This window comes from Esox lucius, chromosome 17 (assembly GCF_011004845.1).
Source record: "Esox lucius isolate fEsoLuc1 chromosome 17, fEsoLuc1.pri, whole genome shotgun sequence".
NCBI lineage: Eukaryota > Metazoa > Chordata > Actinopteri > Esociformes > Esocidae > Esox > Esox lucius.
The window spans coordinates 35,539,720-35,559,889 of record NC_047585.1 but is presented as its reverse complement, the minus strand read 5'-3'; the positions used below and the strand labels follow the sequence as shown (position 1 = coordinate 35,559,889).

The 20,170-nt window shown below is 45.0% G+C and overlaps 1 protein-coding gene across 19 annotated transcripts in view; it reads left to right on the top strand.

Moving 5' to 3' along the window:
- The window catches only part of nfasca (neurofascin homolog (chicken) a), a 111,447-nt gene that overhangs the window by 38,616 nt on the left and 52,661 nt on the right, over positions 1–20,170 (top strand). For all 19 annotated transcript variants that reach the window (XM_020055566.2, XM_020055567.2, XM_020055574.2 and 16 more), the window contains one exon: positions 15,330–15,388. The gene's annotated coding sequence lies outside the window, so the exon portion shown is untranslated. The remainder of the gene's footprint in view (positions 1–15,329; positions 15,389–20,170) is intronic.

Here is a 20,170-nt window from a genome sequence, read left to right as displayed (position 1 = left end):
GGCAAACAACACAAGGACATGGTGTTACCAGGCTAGGACTCTGGGATGGGACATGTATAGAGTGTGTGTGTGTGTGTGTGTGTGTAGGGTTCCAATGTACATTGTATTGGAGTAGGGGGTAATCCTAATATACAGTATGAATGAGATGGGGGGAGCTTAGAGAGGGGTGAGGGAGGAGATAAAAAGAGGTGAGAGAAGGGAGAGAGGAGAAAACGATTGGGGAGAGAGGAGAGAGAAAGGGGAGAAAGAGGAGAGACGGGGAAATGGGGAGAGAGGGGAGATAGTGAGAGAGAGGGGGGAAAGAGGAGAGGAAGAGGGGCAAAAGGGGAGAGTTGGAGAGGGAGGGAGGAAGAGAGAGAATGAGGAGGGAAAAGAGAGATCTTAGAGAGGGAGGTGGTAGCGAAAAGAGAGAGAGAGGGGGGGAGGGAGAAAAATCAGGAGAAGAGAGGGGAGCGAGAGAAAAAAGGAGTGGGAGAGAGGGAGGGGGATGGAGAGAGGCGAGGCTAGAGAGGGAGAGAGAGGGAGAGAGAGAGGGGGAGAGAGAGGGGGAGAGAGCGCTCCATCCTTTGTTCCCATGTTGTTTGTGGAAGAGGCTAATGTAGCCAGAGAGAGAAGAGGACAGAGAGGTCTAATGGATTCAGACGGCCTTTCACTGTTAATATTTGGACTGAGGCCTTCATATCATTCTGACCATCCCCCCTCTCTCCAACCCTGGGGGGCAGATCAGAACATATTCTGCCTACAGGACTGTCAGACTCCTCTCAGATAGACAGAGGGGAATGAGACTGTGTATGTCAATCCAGCCTTCTGAGTCCTGAGAGACTGGTTGAGTGTATTGTATGGCTGGAGAATACTGTGGCCTTCCATCCTCCCTCATCCATCCAATCCTCCATATCTCCCCCTCTAGCTCCTCATCCTCCCTCATCCATGCACCACTCTGCCTTCGTCTCTCTACCCCCACACCCCCTCCATCTCTACCCCCCCCCACTGCATGTCTCCATCCCTCCCCTCCATTCCTCTCCACCTCTCCACCCCTCCATCTCTCATCCCATCCACCCCTCCATCTCTCATCCCATCCACCCCTCCATCTCTCATCCCATCCACCCCTCCATCTCTCATCCCATCCACCCCTCCATCTTTCATCCCCTCCACCCCTCCATCTCTCATCCCCTCCACCCCTCCATCTCTCCCCCCCTCCATCTCTCCATTCCTCTCCACCCCTCCATCTCTCCCCCCCTCCATCTCTCCATTCCTCTCCACCCCTCCATCTCTCCATTCCTCTCCACCCCTCCATCTCTCCCCCCCTCCATCTCTCCATTCCTCTCCACCCCTCCATCTCTCCCCCCCTCCATCTCTCCATTCCTCTCCACCCCTCCATCTCTCCCCCCTCCATCTCTCCCCCCTCCATCTCTCCCCCCCTCCATCTCTCCCCCCCTCCATCTCTCCCCCCCTCCATCTCTCCCCTCCTCCATCTCTCCCCTCCTCCATCTCTCCCCTCCTCCATCTCTCCCCCCCTCCATAAAACCAGTGTTTTATGTAACAGAGATTTGCCATCGGTGACTCTCTTTTTCTGTCGTGTAAAGTTAATCTTTTCACCACGTGTGTTTGTGTCACAACACCCGTTAAGCGTTTCACTTCCATCATGGTGTGTGTGTGTGTGTGTGTGTGTGTGTGTGCCTGCGTGCATGTGTGCGAGCGTGTCATTGGATAAACCCATCAGTGGAATAAAAAACACCACATGCAGCAAAAAAACCAAGCAGAGAACCGTCCCGGTTTCAGTGTGACAGCATTCAATGAGCATCAGGGAAGCGTTCTGTCCTGGGCGGGATGTAGCCCTCAGAGAGACACCCCATTACCTGGTGTCGCCCTGATGCAACGAGGTAATCCGAGATGAGAGCAGGAGGCAGGACCTCTTCACTTTCCAGGTGGGGAAGCAGATGTTGTGACCATGAGCCAGACTCCTACCCTAAAGGCCTCCATCTGTGTGTATTATCCCTATGTGTGGATGTTAGTGGCATTCTTATGCAAAGCCCCCTGGGATACTGTAACACAATTTTAAACTTTCACACACTTTTCACACTACATAGTATTTACGCTATATAGTATAACCTGTTGTAAAACACATTTATTTGATATAGTATATCCTGTGGCAAATCACATTTAGGATATATAATATAGCCTGGTGCCATCCTAGCATAACCTGGTGGCCTTGAGAGATTCTTTATACTGTAGTGTTTAGTATGGCCACAGACACCTCTGTCTGTTTGATTTTCTCTCTGCAGTTGTCTGTTATCTACTCTTCTCCTCTACCATTGTCTCTTCCCTTCCTCTCCCTCTTAAAACCAGCCGACGTCTTCGGCTGGCGTGGGGAGGTTGGTGGAGGGTAAACAAAGTAGTCTGGGTTTGGTCTCCCAAGACTGGAGCTGCTAGGCTACTAATTTAGAACTAATCATAGTTATGCTAATGACAGTCACATTGTGTCCATAATGAACGCTCTAAGAGTGGTTATGTGGTGATGTCTTTGTGTCTTAGAGGAACCGAAGGCAACGGTTAGCTTCTCTGGCCACCGTCTGTTGAGATAGGCTTGGGGAAGATCTAAGTCTTGAGATTATATTTAAGTCAAACAGACAGTTAGCATTAAGAAATAGCAGCTCATCAGCATGCGCATATATTATCCTCCCCCTGTCCCCATGACTAACTGTAGCAGCCCCCTTCTGCCTTTAGGACACACACAAATTCACTATATACCTACATACACACCAACACATGAATACACAAACATACACACACACACACACACACCCTCACACACATACAGCACACACACACACATGCTGCACTTCTGCTGGGTCTCTGGAGCTGGGGACCTAGCAGGGTCAGAGAAGCCTGCAGATAAGGAATATCACCGGGAATAACACTGGAAAAATACTGGAATAACGCTGACACTGATGTCTGGGGCAGTCGGAGTACTACAGGAAATATAGCCAATATATCATTACCTGAGAGAAAATATACATAAGGTTTTAAAATAAGGATTTTAAGTAAGGTTTTAAAAAAAGGTTTGGATTTACTGTAAATGCGCAGATACAATATTGTTTTAGCATTATCAGTCATTGCAATTTTCAAAGGAATTGTCTTTCACACGACTATAGCCTGTGTTGTGTTGTGTGACTTTCCATTAAAGGCTGCAGTAACATTTAGATTTAGAACTGTCCCACTGTTAGGCAATATTTTCAGATATTACTACATCACATTTCATTTATTCTACTTGATTTTAGTCAAGGCTAGAGTTTATTGTACCCATTATGTAAGCCATTCTATGCCTGTTCTATGCTTAAAATAGCATTCCCACCATGCAGGCTGCATAAGGTCCATATGTCCACCATGAAATGAGAAATGGGATTATGCTGGTGACGCTTCCATTCATACATTATTGTCCTTGAACAATGTATTGTTTTTTGTTTCATATGATTAAAAACCAAGCTCTATGATAGGCTGAAGTCAATCTCGGCCTGTGGGATTTCATAACCAAAACTGCTTTGACAGCAATACATTGTTTCTGTTTTATCCAGACCATTTTATTATACAGCTCTGGAAAAAATTAATAGACCACTGTACCTTTTTCTTTCCTTTCCAAAACAATTATATTTTATGTTATTATATTTTATGATGTTATCTGGAAAAACTGTAGCCAAATATTAGTACTGCATAGACTGCATGTTATTAAATAAACTATATTCATCTGAATGGACATTTGTGTCCTGCGCATTTGATCACAAAAAGATAAAAAGACCACAAAGGGTGTGTGCATGTGTTGGTGGATGTGAGGTATTCTACTGTGTTGTAATGTGCTGTCCAAACTTGTGAATGTCTTTTCAGTGTCGTCCTTTCAACTACATGTAGCCTTATGGGGGCGTTGTTAGAATGGGGATGCTTTTTAGATTATGAGAAGCGACCCTAATATCAGTGTGACACCCCTCCCCATTGTAATTAAGATCATATTTGCTGTTGGCCTGATGTACAAACTCACAAATGAAATAAAGCTCTCCTTTTCCTCCTTTTAACATAATTAATGGTTGGTGGTCACTCATATTATACAACAGTTCATTAAGGAATTTATAAAATGATAAACTTTCACCCATGAAGAATTGGTTTTGACATCCTGACCTGAATAGGCCACATGGATAACCTCTCCTATTGCCCAAGGCAGAAATGATGTATACTTGAAGTGTATTTTTTTTAGAACCACTTGTGTTGTATTTTAGTATACTTATAATTAGTGCTGTCAAACGATTAAAATAATTGTTCACAATTAATCGCATACTCTTCTGTAGTTAATCGCGATTAATCGCAGTTTTTTCTTAATACACATTTCTGTTTAAAAAGCAGTGCATTTTATTGCAAACTATGGACAACCATCCCCTGTGACAACCAGCCAGTGTGACAACCAACCCCTGTGTCAACCAACCCATGTGACAACCAGCCAGTGTGACAACCAACCCCTGTGATAACCAACCCATGTGACAAACAACCCCTGTGATAACCAACCCCTGTGATAACCAACACCTGTGATAACCAACCCCTGTGATAACCAACCCCTGTGATAACCAACCCCTGTGATAACCAGCCAGTGTGATAACCCACCCCTGTGATAACCAACCCATGTGACAACCAACCCATGTGACAACCAGCCAGTGTGACAACCAACCCCTGTGATAACCAACCCCTGTGATAACCAACCCCTGTGACAACCAACCCCTGTGATAACCAACCCATGTGACAACCAGCCAGTGACAACCAACCCCTGTGATAACCAACCCATGTGACAACCAACCCCTGTGATAACCAACCCCTGTGATAACCAACACCTGTGATAACCAACCCCTGTGATAACCAACCTATGTGACAACCAGCCAGTGTGATAACCCACCCCTGTGATAACCAACCCCTGTGTCAACCAACCCATGTGACAACCAGCCAGTGTGACAACCAACCCCTGTGATAACCAACCCATGTGACAAACAACCCCTGTGATAACCAACCCCTGTGATAACCAACACCTGTGATAACCAACCCCTGTGATAACCAACCCCTGTGATAACCAACCCCTGTGATAACCAGCCAGTGTGATAACCCACCCCTGTGATAACCAACCCATGTGACAACCAACCCATGTGACAACCAGCCAGTGTGACAACCAACCCCTGTGATAACCAACCCTTGTGATAACCAACCCCTGTGATAACCAACCCATGTGATAACCAACCCATGTGACAACCAGCCAGTGTGACAACCAACCCCTGTGACAACCAACCCCTGTGACAACCAACCAGTGTGATAACAACCCCTGTGATAACCAACCCATGTGACAACCAGCCAGTGTGACAACCAACCCCTGTGACAACCAACCCTTGTGATAACCAACCCCTGTGATAACCAACCCATGTGACAACCAGCCAGTGTGACAACCAACCCCTGTGACAACCAACCCCTGTGACAACCAACCAGTGTGATAACAACCCCTGTGATAACCAACCCATGTGACAACCAGCCAGTGTGACAACCAACCCCTGTGACAACCAACCCTTGTGATAACCAACCCCTGTGATAACCAACCCCTGTGATAACCAACCCATGTGACAACCAGCCAGTGTGACAACCAACCCCTGTGACAACCAACCCTTGTGATAACCAACCCCTGTGATAACCAACCCCTGTGATAACCAACCCATGTGACAACCAGCCAGTGTGACAACCAACCCCTGTGACAACCAAACCATGTGACAACCAGCCAGTGTGACAACCAACCCCTGTGATACGTTGTAATGATATTTAGGGAAGTTTTTCAAAGACTAAATTACATTTTGGGGAAGTAGATATCATTGTATCTAATTACACCGTTTGCCTTTCCCTTCCACTTAGTATCACATTGGGTTGTTTCAGGGTTGGATCTGATTGGCTGTGGTGTCTGTCTCTTGTCCGGTCTGTTGTTGTACCGTGCCAGACAGATGTGATCCCCAGTCCTGAGGTAGAACAAATGACTCTTAGAAAGGCCCAGGGTGCGTTTATGGGAAACTGTCTTGCTCAAGGACAGAAGAATAGGGTTTTCATATTGTCATCTCAGGGATATGATGTAATCTCCAGGAACTGGTCAGATGCTCCAACCAGCAGGTTACCTGTGACCCCTTCTCTGGTTGAAAGTAGTGCAATATAGGGAATAGTGTGAACTTTAGAATTTTGAACTAGACAGAATAGTCAGAGAACAGAAAGCAGAACACTCAGACAATGGAAAACCTAGAGAGAACACTCAGAGAGCAGAACAATCAGAGAACTGTGCAATCAGAGAACCGTACAATCAGAGAAAAGAACAGAGAGAATCCTGATCCCAATTGGTCTGATTGCAACTGATTTGCTGGCTGTGTGTGAGCTGATGAGGGTGACTTGTGAGTGAATGACAGTGGGTGGGTGGCATAATGCTGGATGGAGATCTCTTCTTTTCCATAATGCCTGACTTCTGTTACAGCAGAGGCTGGGCTGTGGCAAGTGAGTTGTCTATGCTGAAGCGAGATAGCACAGGTGTGTCTCGTGGCCTTAAGTGAGCTCAGAGGGAGGTGTTGGTAGAGCCTGGGGGTTTGCTGTTGGGGTCCGTTTCTGCTGCTTCTTATTATCTTCCTGATGGATTTCTGAGCCTTTAATTAATGGCTTTGTCAGCAGCTCTCACCCTGTTTTTAAAAACACGGGCACATGTCCACTCAGTCACACAATGCAACACCTCCATGCACACACACACACACACACACACACACACAGGCTCTCCGATGCTCGCACACTCTCACACTCACTCACACCTTTCAACCACTTCACAGTAACCACAGATGGACAGAAGGATGAGCACACACAGTCTCGTGTCAGTGTTTTAGCGCCAGAGTCCCCGGGGACTGTAATCACTCTACCCCCTGTCGCCAGTCACGGACAGAGGAGGCAGAGAGGGAGAGCAGTGGGGCATTATGGGAAGGACACAAAGAGAGGGAGAATGAGCGGAAGCAGAGGAGCATTATGGGAAGTAAACAAAAAGAGTGAGAGAGAGAGCAGTAGCAGAGGAGAATTGTGGGAAGGAGACGACGTGCCGGTCCCCAGAGGATGTAACCGCTACCAGGCTCTCAACTGAATCTAACGGAATCCATCTGAACAATGTTCTGTTGTAGAAGGGTAAAATGAAGAGAAGTAGAAGGAGGATGAGGTCCCAAGAGGCCGTAAAACTGCTGGACTCACCAGCCACTCCAGAATGGCTTTAATCACCACGATAACCCCAAGCAGATGTGCCAAAACTGGTAAATTAGGCCTTGCAGCATTTCCCATACAAACATATTTAACACGTTTAACAGATGACCTTATCCAGTAGTGAATACACAGTTTCATACTGGGCCTCTGTGGGAAGCCAAACCTCTACCCGTGACGTTGAAAGGACTACGGTCTTACCAAGTGAGCTGCACAGGATCCCTTAGACACTGGTCTTTATGGCCAAAGTAATCTATAGTAAGAGATGAACACATTGTAATTACACACAACTGCAACATTTTTACCACAACACACTTTACCACTGCACACCTTACTTGAGCACATTTTACCTCCGGATACTTTACCGCAACACACCTTACTTCAGCACACTTTACCGCAATGCACTTTACTGATACACACTTTACTTGAGCACACTTTACCCCAACACACTTTACTGCAACACACTTTACCGCAACACACTTAACCACTACACACTTTACTTCAGCACACTTTACCACAACAGAATTTATCGTAACCCATTTGGAATGCTTGTACAAAATGGTGTGTACTTCTACTGTAAGTCACTTTGGATTAGAGAGTTGGATAAATCACTTAAATGTGAATGGGTGTGTGTTACAAACTGTAGGGTCCCTCTAAACTGAACAGCAGCAGCAGAATCTGTGGGAGCTTCATTACATATTCATGACTGGCCTTTTATTGACCTCAGCATTCCACACAGAGAACACGCGTATGGAAGTACTGTCTAAACTGTCATTATCCCCCCCAAATACTCCTGTATCGTCTAGAGAAGGAGCAGAATAAATACTACTGTCAGGTCTAGAGAAGGAGTAGAATAAATACTATGTAACGTCTAGAGAAGGAGTAGAATAAATACTACTGTCAGGTCTAGAGAATGAGTGGAATAAATACTGTGTAACGTCTAGAGAAGGAGTAGAATAAATACTACTGTCAGGTCTAGAGAAGGAGTAGAATAAATACCACTGTGAGGTCCAGAGAAGGATTAGAATAAATAGCACTGTATTATCGGTAGAAGGAGTGGAATAAATTATCCTGTAAGGTCTAGAGAAGAAGTAGAATAAATACTACTGTAATATCGGTAGGAGTAGAATAAATACTACTGTAATATCAGTAGATGGAGTAGAATAAATACTACTGTAATATCAGTATGAGTAGAATAAATACTACTGTAACATCTACAGAAGAAGTAGAATAAATACTGTTCATTCATTATGCATGACAACCTCTTTAGGGAACACTACATTATCACTGTCTGCTGTCATCAACATAATTATCAATGCCGTTATCTCAATGCTGTTATCTCAATGCTTTTATCTCAATGCTGTTATCTCGTCAGTTCAGCAACAGTAAAATAGCCTTTCAGGGAGAGCAGTTTGTCTTCCTGAGAGACAAAGAAAATGTCTTGCTTTTTGTTGGATTTTGCAACAAGACATGATGAGAGGTCATCTTTGCTCAGCCTACAGGACCAGGGGAGTTTTTTTCCCCTCTGTACCACACGCGCACATGTTCACAGAAGCACAAACGCGCGCACAAATATGCACGCACAAAACACACACGTCTGAGATGATGGGCTTTGATAATGGGGAACACACCTCTAGCCTCTCCCTACCGCTGGGAATAGCCTTCCCTTGGTAGAGCTGTTGCTAAGGAGCCTTGGCGACCAGGGCTGTCTCTATTGGGCGAGGTGGGTTCTGGGGACGAGGAGGCAGGGATGAGAGGGCGATAAGAGGGGGAGGAGAAAGTGAGACCCAGATGTGATAATGAGCTGGTGTGCTACTTTTCCATTTCAGAGAGGAGGATGAGAGAGAGAGAGGGCAGGGGGGGGTTGGGGGTAAAGTGGGTGAACAGAAAGATGGCGCGACGAGGGGGACCAGGGAAAAAGGGAGGTAGAAGGGTGAAATAAGGATGGAGACAGCAAGCCTGAGATACTTGGTGAGCAGAGAGAGAGACAAAAAAGAGAGAGATAGACAGAGTCAGACAGTGGCCAGACAAACCCTGTCTTTTATTTGATTTCCGTAAGCCCTGTTCAACACACACACACACACACACACAGTTTTAAGATCTATTATTTAACCTTCATCCCTAAACCAGTGGCCTCGTCTGTTGTAGAGTTACTAAACCATCACTGTATGAGAGAGTGGGGCTGTAATCCTCATCTATTGTAAAGTTTCTAAACGAGTCAGTATGGCTATAATCCTAAACCCGTGAGTGTAATGTGAGAGTGGCTTGGCTTCTCTGAAAAGTGTTCCCATAGCAAGAGGACTTCTCACTCATGCCGTTGGTTTATTTGGTCTGTTTCTGTGTCAAGACATGTCTCTTCCTCACTTCGCAAGGTGTTTGGCCGGCTGTCAAGACATGCTGCCTGGTTTTGAGGACTCCTGACTCGTCATTTGTTTCTAGTGTGTCTGACAGGTTTTTGAATAGACCTTCTGCTGTTTTCTTGTCGAGGGACAGCACCACACCAGCACTGACGTGCCTAGATCTTTCAGGAAGGAGCTCCCAGAGCAACAACTGCCAGTCTGTGTGGGTGCTTATGTCTTCATTAGCATGCAAGATTGCTCTTTAAAGTATGTGGGTTGTAATTTTTTCCCCTTGGTGTGTGAGACTGTGTGTGTGTGTGTTATGTACATAATTGCTTCATTTCAGTGGTGACACAGCTTAGAGATGAGGGGGCATTAAAGGGGTGATGGGGGGTCTTTAATATTTCAAACAGTAAAGATGTTTGTCAACTCATGTAGCAGAATTAGACAAAACAACTGTCTGTCACTAACCATCTCTGGAATTGTGTGTGTGTGTGTGTGTGTGTGTGTGTGTGTGTGTGTGTGTGTGTGTGCACGTGTTCCTACATATACATTTATTGGTCAGGGTTAATCCAAAACATGGGGATTTTAGTGTGACTGTTACTATACTATTACTGTTACTATAGTGTAGTGTGGTATAGTGTGACTATTACTATAGTGTAGTGTGGTATAGTGTGACTATTACTATAGTGTAGTGTGGTATAGTGTGACTATTACTATAGTGTAGTGTGGTATAGTGTGACTATTACTATAGTGTGGTGTGGTATAGTGGGACTGTTACTATAGTGTGGTGTGGTATTCTGTGACTATTACTATAGTTTAGTGTGGTATAGTGGGACTGTTACTATAGTGTGGTGTGGTATTCTGTGACTATTACTATAGTTTATTGTGGTATAGTGTGAATATTACTATAGTTTGTTGTGGTATAGTGTGACTATTATTATAGTTTTTGTGTGGTATAGTGTGAATATTACTATAGTTTAGTGTGGTATAGTGTGACTATTATTATAGTTTTTGTGTGGTATAGTGTGAATATTACTATAGTTTAGTGTGGTATAGTGTGACTATTATTATAGTTTTTGTGTGGTATAGTGTGAATATTACTATAGTTTAGTGTGGTATAGTGTGAATATTACTATAGTGTGGTATAGTGTGACTATTATTATAGTTTTTGTGTGGTATAGTGTGAATATTACTATAGTGTGGTAGAGTGTGACTCTGGGTAGATACCATAAGTCCAGACTTTTAATGAAATATTCCTATGAGTGGTTGATAATGACTGAAGCTAATAAAGTAAACACAACATCTTCATGTTCATTTGCACATTCATTCATCTATTTGTATATTTTGCCGTTTGTGTGTGTGTGTGTGTGTGTGAGAGAGAGATAAAGAGAGACTAGGAAAGACTTTGACACCGGAAGCTTCTTCATTTGAAGGATTTGGTGGAATCCTGTAGCCTAGCCACGCATCGGTCCTTCTCTCCTCCAGATTAGCGTGATGGGCAGAAGTTGACGCAGGCTATCAGGAATATGTGCTTTGTTCTTGGTTGTCGCGGACAAGCATGTGACAGTGTTGAAGAGATCACATTTACTTAACATTTACATTAGCAGAGAACTCCTCATTGTATTGTAAGTGATAAACAGTGTACTGTGTCTGTTATATCCTATAGATGGAAATTGCTTGAGTGTATCTGTATGTGTACAGGTGTGTGTGGGCCCCCGAGTGTGTGCATGTGTGTGTGTGTGTGTTCATCTGTTATAGTCCCTGTGTTGCCGCAGGTGGTCCGGTCATAATTTATTGACGAGGCTTACACAGCCGGCCAGTTGGACACAGGAAGAGCTTTAGCTGGCCTCACTCCAGGAGCCATGGGATTGATTCATTTGGGATGGAGCGGCTTGATGTTTCCTCATGTCCCCCTCAGGGCTGGACACACACACACCCTCTGTCACTCCTAGATTTTCTTTCTTCCCTGATACTGACATTAGCCATGCAGCCGATTTTCCAATTCCAGAAGGAGAAGAATACATAGACTGTTCACATATCTTCTCCTCTCACCTCCTCTCCCCTCTTGGTCCCTTCCCCCTTCCTAACCCCTCTCCTCATTTCCTTTCTCCCTCTCCCCCCTCCTCCCCATTCAAACTAGGTCATTCTGCAGCATAGAACCATTGCTCCTGCCAAGCATGGCATCCACACTCCCTGTGCTTGGCAACCAGTCCTTCATCCACTCCTCCCATCATTCTCTCTCTCCTTCATCCCCTCCATCTTACCTTCCCTTGGGTCAGTAAATACTATTCTCTACTCACTGCCATTTCCAGTGCTATCCTTCCTCTTCCCCAGTCTCTAAACTGGAGGGTTGTGACGGCCGTGGGGGGATAATAGCTAATAGCCTGGACCACTGTCTCCAACTCTAAAACACACACCAACCTAATCTCAGTTTCCTGTGTATATTTGTCGTATTCTGGATGCACAATCTATTTAGAACTGCATTCGTTTGTGTCATTGCAGGTTTTGAGACAAAAGGAAAACAAATGAAATACGACTATTTCCTGTCAAGGGTGCAATCGCCTTGAACTGGCTTCACCGACGGTGGTGGCTGGACCCAATAAGCTGCTGTCTGCTTTTCCTTTTCGTCAGGAGTGGCAAAGAGAAGAAAGGAGGCACAGTGTTTTTCTTTGGATTTTCCCCCTAAAGGGTTGCGTTTTAATAGAGGCAGCACATGAAACCAAACACTGTAGCGTAAAAGAAAAACAAACATCCGCGAAAAAAAACTATTAAAAGAAGGAACACCCCCTGAAACAGTCTGCCTCTGTCCTTGTTCTTGGTGCGGCCTCTTCTTTCAGTTGTCCGTCCCATTGTAAGAGGCAGCTCCTCTCTTCTGTCTTCTCTAGGGTAAGGCCAGAATAGAGAAGAAACAACAAACATCATCCCCAGTGTTACCACCCCCAAACTGTTCTCCCCCAACCTCTTTTACAGCACAGCTGATGAGCCCCAATCCGATGCAGATGTTTGCTCATTAGTGCTTGCCAGCCATGCCCTGTGCTGGAGTGTTATGATGAGGCAGCTGTCCCTGGTCCTGACCGGTGAACCTTTGGTTTTTCCTCTGTTGGTTTTCCCCTCGCTGGACCCACACTTATTCTGTACCTGACAGTGACGTACTGTCACAAAGGTCGGCACAAAATCGGTTACTGTTTACCGTATAAGGACCTAGATCTTGGCCAATGTGAGGAATCTCTGTAGAGGTGGATACTGGGGCCCGTGTCAAAGATTCTACTTTGGGTCTGGGTTGGTCTGTTGGTCAACAGTGGTGGTCCATTTGTCCTGGACCCTCTACGCAGTCTGTGTTTCTCCTGGACCCCTCTACACAGTCTGTGTTTCTCCTGGACCCTCTACAAGGTCTGTGTTTCTCCTGGACCCTCCGCACAGTCTGTGTTTCTCCTGGTCCCTTCACACTGTGTGTGTTTCTCCTGCTTAGCTGGCTGGGAGGGTTTTTCATGTCCCTCTGACTAGGAGTCCCAGGTGGATGTGGAATTTGAATACATGGAGAACAACAAACATTTATTCCCCTCAGTCTTTGTCTTTTATGGAACAATCTCTATGGAAATCTTGCTACATGCTTTCCAGAGTCTTTACAGGCTTTGCTGGTTTCACTGATGAAGTAGAGCCTAGTAGTTGCAGTAAGTCGTCTGACATGAAACATCTCGGTCCCTCATAGACTGTTTTACATTTCACTATGCTGTGGTCCTTTGACTTAATCTTCATGCTCAAGTTCACTGCCGATGACCTCAGCTGATTGGTTGATTGTTTTGTATTGTGGGTTAATTGGGCGGGAAAGAAATTATTTGGGGGAGAAAGCTTTCTAAACATGAGTCTAGTCTCAAACTAGGGTGCATTATTATCAGTTATCGGCCTTTGTAGCTCAGTTGGTAGATCATGTGTCTGGGACTGCTAGAGTTTGGGTGAATGAAGGTGCAGGCACGACATGTTGCTCTCGATAGGAGTGTCTGATGAAGTGTTATTCTTTTTTTTAAGGATTGTAACAGAATCATTTGGAACCAATTTCCACACATGGCGTTACGCTCTGGCCAGAGTATCCATGTCTAAATGCGTGCATTAAATGCATCGTGTCAAGGGCCCTAGTGATGACATTTCCTGTCACCCCCCACAGCCATGACGGACAGACCCTAGAGTGAAGTGTGGAAGAGATGATGGAGGCGTAGGAGGGGTTGAGTTCTCTGCGGGATGAAGGTTGGAGGAATGGATGAGTGATGTGAGGGGATGGATAATGACAGGAGGATGGCTAGCTGGAGGTGGTCACAATCTGTCAGGGATCACATTGACTGATCTGATTCACGCAGATCGGTCAATGTGATGTTTCTGTACTGCATGTGTCACCTTAAAAAAAAGACAGAGGGAAGTCAATTGGAAATCTGTCTACGTCTCTGTCTGTCTCCCTAACCTGTCCCTCCTGGTGGTGATGTCGTTGACTTAATATTCTGCCCTGATATGATAAAGCGAGGGCCTGAGGACACACACACACTCACACACACAGCAGTGTGTGCTGTTCCACCAATCCAGGATATGATCCTGTGTCTGTAGCACCAGTCCAGTCTGAGAGCAAAGAGACTTTGGGGCGGGTTGTGTGTTTAGCCTTAAAACTACAGTAGTACTACAGCAATACTACAGTAATGCTGTGGCCTGCTTAGTACAGTACTCACCATATACCCATCCAGAGCACTACTGCTGTGCCCTTCGGCCATGCTATCCACTAAACCCAGAATACCTCTGCCCCGCCCAAACAGCTGCTCAAGCCAATCCAGTACACTTCACGTGAACTCTGTGTCATGGGCTGTAAGGTCATGATGTCATATCCATGACTTAACAGCATTATGAGCGCTATTCCATTCAGTGTTAAGTAGTCTTTATGAACAGTGTTATGAAGCCCTTATGAAATGTAATGAGGTTTTGAAGAAATTGTGTGACTGTATGTATAACCAAGGAATCTGCAGACAAGGTGTTATTTTAAGTCAACACATGGCACCTTGTGCAGTGGGTGCGTGTGCATGTGTGTGTGCACATGTGTGTGTGTGTGTGTGTGTGTGCATCCAATAGTGAGTTCTGTGCACTGTGCTCACTCAGTATGCCGTCCTCAGGGCAGTCTGAACAGTAAGGAGAAAAAATAGGCTGGGATGTTGGAGTCTTTGGCATTTTGTTGGGTCTCTGCTCTCCGCTTCCCAGCTGTCTGTCCCTGGTGAGCTTGGTGGAGACCTGGGGCCATGCGGTCTGTCTCACACAACACACTGAAACAGCGTAGACCCAGGAACAGTGTGTTTGGCTCAGTGTCAGACATGCACATAGAAACACACACACACAGACCGATTCAGTGCATCTGTGTACTCCCGAGGTGTGCAGTGGTAGTGGGATATTCCTGTGCATTACTGTGTTCCAGCGTTCAGGCAAACAAAGACATATTCTTCCTGCATTCAGGCATACAGACAGATAGTCTTCCTGCGTTCAGGCATACAGACAGATAGTCTTCCTGCGTTCAGGCATACAGACAGATAGTCTTCCTGCGTTCAGGCAAACAGGAAGATAAGTTAAGTGTCTGCAGATTTGGATAGAAACAGCAGGCTGTCCGGAGCTTCTAACACATCTTGTGTTCCATTTATGTTCCAAAGAATTCACCTAAATGTGTGTCTCTCTCTCTCTCGGCAGGTCTGAGTAGCGGCTGTTGGAATTAGTGGGAACGCTGTGGATATTGCTGACACATATACGTAAGTCTCAGAAACATTATAACTGTGTGTGTGTGTGTGTGTTTGTCATTAACTGGTATTTGTCCAGATCTTGTCTGTCTCTTTCTCTGCCTCTCAGGCCTGTCTGGGTTTGTCTTGGTCAATCCGTCTGTCTGGCTGAGTCTTTCTGTCCGTCTGGGTCAATCTGTCTGTCTGGCTGAGTCTTTCTGTCTGTCTGGGTCTATCTGTCTGTCTGGGTGAGTCTTTCTGTCTGTCTGGGTCTATCTGTCTGTCTGGCTGAGTCTTTCTGTCTGTCTGGGTCTATCTGTCTGTCTGGGGGAGTCTTTCTGTCTGTCTGGGATTGTCTCAGTCTGTTGGTCTGGGAGGTAGTGTGTCGGTTTATTTCATTTGGAGGTAGGAGTGTGTCCGTTTATTTAATCTGGAGGTAGGAGGAGTGTGTCCATTTATTTCATTTGGAGGTAGGAGGAGTGTGTTGGTTTATTTCATTTGGAGGTAGAAGGAGTGTGTCGGTTTATTTCATCTGGAGGTAGAAGGAGTGTGTCTAGGTTGTGTGTCCTAAAACAGGCTGCACTGTGTATCTGTAGGTGGTTGGGGGTGGGGTGGTTTGGGGGGCTGAGGGAAATCGTGTGTGATGGGTGCTGGGGTATTTATAGAGCTGGAACAGGGGGCTGCCTCTGGCCTGATTTGGGGGAAGAGAATGAGGGAACGAGGACGGGGAGATGGAATAGGGGCAGTTACTGTGTCAAGGCCGAAGGCGATGCCACTAAGAGATGGGCAGAGAGAGAGAGGAAATAGAGAGGAAGTGAGAGAGGAGCATGACCCTTGGCTTGACTTTTGGCTTGACCCTAGGCACCAGGGGTCATCCTCACAATGCTGGGTACTTATTGAGTGTTTAACCCTTCATTAACCCTCTCTGACAGGCAATAATGAACTCTCAACACACATACACACTGGGACACTAAACTAGCACATGTACTGTTACACACATACACACTAACACAGAGACACACTACCACAGAAACAAACTAGCACATATACTGTTGCACTCGTGCATACAAACACGCATGCACACATACACAGTAACACACATACAAGCTAACACATATCGTTACAAGCATACACGCTAACACACCTACAGACCAACACGCTAACCTGTAACACACTGCATGTGACGACATGTCACTTTGGATAAAAACATCAGTATATTATATGACATTATTTCCAGGCGACAGGTGGACCTGTTTTACTTTAGGCCTCTCCAAGACATTGTCAATATGTGTACAGAGAAAGTGGCTTTGCCGTTAACATGCTGCCAGCCTGTTGGGCCACTGTGGTGTTCAAATACCTTCAGTGCATCAGGCAACGGACCTACACTCACACTTCACACTGTCAGACTTGAACACACACACACGGTCTACTACACCAAAGCATATTCAGTTCAGCTCTTCTGCCCTGTCTCTGCACTACATTTTAGTTAGGGATTTCTTCCTGTGGTATTGTCACTGCCCAAACTAGCAGGAGGTTGGTTTCAAAGCCAAACAGTCCACATTGGTAGTTACAAACAGATCACTCTTCAAAAAGCACTTTTACAGCTCCAGTAATAATGTGCATCAAAAAATTATTTATTACCCTGCAGATAAAAGCAAGCACAAAATAATTTAGCGAAAAAAACTTGAAACCTATTCCTAAATAATGCTATGAAATTAAGACATGCTAGTGTAAATGGGTCTGAAACCACTTTCTTCTTGGACCGTGGCTATACCACAGGACTGACAATGACAAGGTCAAAGACTTTAGTGCTGCCCTTCCCTGTCTCAAGACCAACATTCATTTGCATCAAAAGTATCTGTCTGAATGCAGGAGACAGAGAGAAACGTGCCAACTGCTTTGGTAGTATATTATTCTATATACAGAAGAAACAGACAGAACCAGGATTGGAATTTCATAATTTTAGGGGCAAGGCCATTTGGCCTTCACTGTCACAAAAATGATGTTTAGGCCACAAATCCACATTGACAGGGCACAAAGTGAAATAATAAATCAACATATATAGTGACTTATTTGTCACTTTGAGCATGTAATTCTGCCAGGTCAAGTGATGTCTAATCTAACGTTATTTCTCGGAACTTCTCGGAACTCAAAAAGTGTTCAGGTGTATTCTCCCACTCGGAGGTCCGAACTCTCCCACATCCCAGTTGCTCATGAACGCACCTTCCAAAACAAAGAGCTTTGATTCAGGTAAGCACTGAAAAGGCAGAAATACAGAAGAATCCGATCTACTGTACAACCAGGCGAAGCAGAAATACAGAAGTAACAGACCTACTGTCGAACCCGGCTAAGCACATAAGATTAAGACCTGGAACCAGGCTAAGCAGAACAAGATATGCTCTACCATTAGAACGAAAAAGATCTAAAGTAAAGGCCATCCCGGCTGTTCTCCAGAAACACAAAGACATCCAAGGCTTCCCCTCTATGATCCCACATTAGTGAACCAAGCTCTTGTTCTTCCCAGTGTTGTGTGTCTAACAGATGGAAGGAACACAGCAACACCAGGGGTGGGTGGGTTCAACACAACAGAAGAGACTGAGTGTTTCCCATGTGTGTGGAAGCCCTGTACCACTTAAAACAGGCTGTCCTATTCTCATGGAGGACACACACACACATACACGTACACCACTCCAGTTGGAGAGGCTGCAGGATAGCAGAGGCCCAGGTTTCAACCCCAAGGCCCCAGTGATAGAACTTGGCTTGGCCTGATTGTTGGGAGGCTTCTTTAAACTGTTGTCTGTGAGGGCACCTGTGTTTATGTGTTTGTAGGTCACCTGGAATCACCAATAACCCATATATGCAAAGCAGTCCCAGCTGAGCCAAGCAAAAACTACCACCAAAACAGTCCAGGGGGCTTGGTCTGTGTATGCCCAGGTGTGTGTATTGTGTTTGGAGGGTGGAGACAGGCATTCTTTAGGTAGAACTGTTACGCTGGCTTGCACGTGACACAAGAGAAACAGACAGAGAAATGGAGAACGGGAGGGAAAGACAGAGAGACAGGGTCGAGAGAGAGGATGTGATTGGAGAGAAAGGAAGAAAGACGGGGGTGAGAGGTGAGAGGTGAGGGGAAAAGGAGAGGATGAGTGAGTAGAAGAATACACAAACAAATGTTACCATTACAAGAAAGCGTTTAAATTAAAAAAGAGATGACAGAAATCTGAAATGCAGTTATCGTTTTGAGAAATATTGTGTCATACTTACCTAGAATTTCAGACGTTTTCTACATATTTTCACATCAATGCACAGTCAGTCTGTTACAGTCAGTCTGTGTTAATCCACACTTACAGAGCTGTGAGTTTTATCTGTGTAATGTTTTTCCTTTGTTGTGTCTCCACTCTCTTTATCAGACTGTTTCAAAATGCATACTTCTGTTTGTCCTAGAGCATAGGCCTATAAAGATTTTGGATGTCAACTAACATTTTTCCAGTGCGATTCCAAACCTAAGAAAGCTAAATAGTAGGTATGAACAAAGCTCACCTGAAGGGAGGTCGGGAAAACACATAGGGCTGGTTTCGCAGACATGTATTAAGCCTTGTCTATTACTGAAAAATCAAGTTCAATAGAAAAATCTGTTGAGCTTGTTGTTTTAGTCCTAGACAAGGCTTAATCTGTGTCTGTGAAATCGGCCCCCAGTTCTTTTTTCGGCTTTCTTGGTTGCACAAAGAAGTACGACCAAAGGTCTTTATCTATTGCTCCCTTGTCCTTTATCATATTGGTATTGTGACAAGATATCTTTTGTATGTAGCAATATTACATTTTCAATGAAAAAAAAACAAATTTGTCATTCGACATGGTAGATGTGTATATTTGTGTACACACTTTAGCCAACTCATTTGTTGCTGTTAAAGTTAGCTTATACATTAGGCCAATTTCTCTAGAGTAACTTCAGTTAATAAAAGCCTCACTCCCCGGCAAGGGCAAAATGAATAGCTCTTTTCAGGAAAGTGAAACACTCTCACGTGTGCTCGGTTTTGAGGAAATGACATGCACAAAACTAAGCTTCAAATGTAACGCCTTTTAAAAGCTCTGCTGTTTACAAACTAGAAAACGGCTAGGCTCTTTTGGGTGTCTTCGGAGCGCTCTTAAAAGAATGATTGTACGCAGGCATGCATTTTGAAAGGGGTGTGGTGACCGGCGCTCAATAATTTAGCTGGAATTTTGACCGTGTTCAGGTTGCAAAGGAGCTGGGGATTGTGTGCCTGTGTGTGTGCGTGTGTGTGATTAATGTGTGCGCACAGTACAGTATGTGTGTGTGTTTGTGTGTGTCATTCATCGTGTTTGAATGTGTGTGTATCAGTTCGTTAGGGCGTGCGCATCGGCGTTAAGTGATGAAGCCAAAAGAATGTCCTCTTCTCTGGGGCCAGATTAGGTATTTTAGCGTTGGGTTGACATACTACCAGATGGTGTGTGTGTGTGTGTGTGTGTGTGTGTGCGTGTGTGTGATTAATGTGTGCGCACAGTACAGCATGTGTGTGTGTTTGTGTGTGTCATTCATTGTGTTTGAATGTGTGTGTCGGATGTTCTTTGCATATGACTATAAAATGTATTATTGTATTGTGCTTTAATTTAACATTTGGTTGTAGAATCACCCAACCGATAGTTGGATGTACTTTGTCTTTTACCATGGGCTACGTTTGTTTCCTGGTCAGTATCTTGTGTGTTTTCTGCTTTGTGATGTTGTTTCGTTTGTTGAAGTGTCAGTATTGGGGTTGCTGGGATATCTGTTAGGGGTTAGTGGGCTGGGTGTTTGGGTTT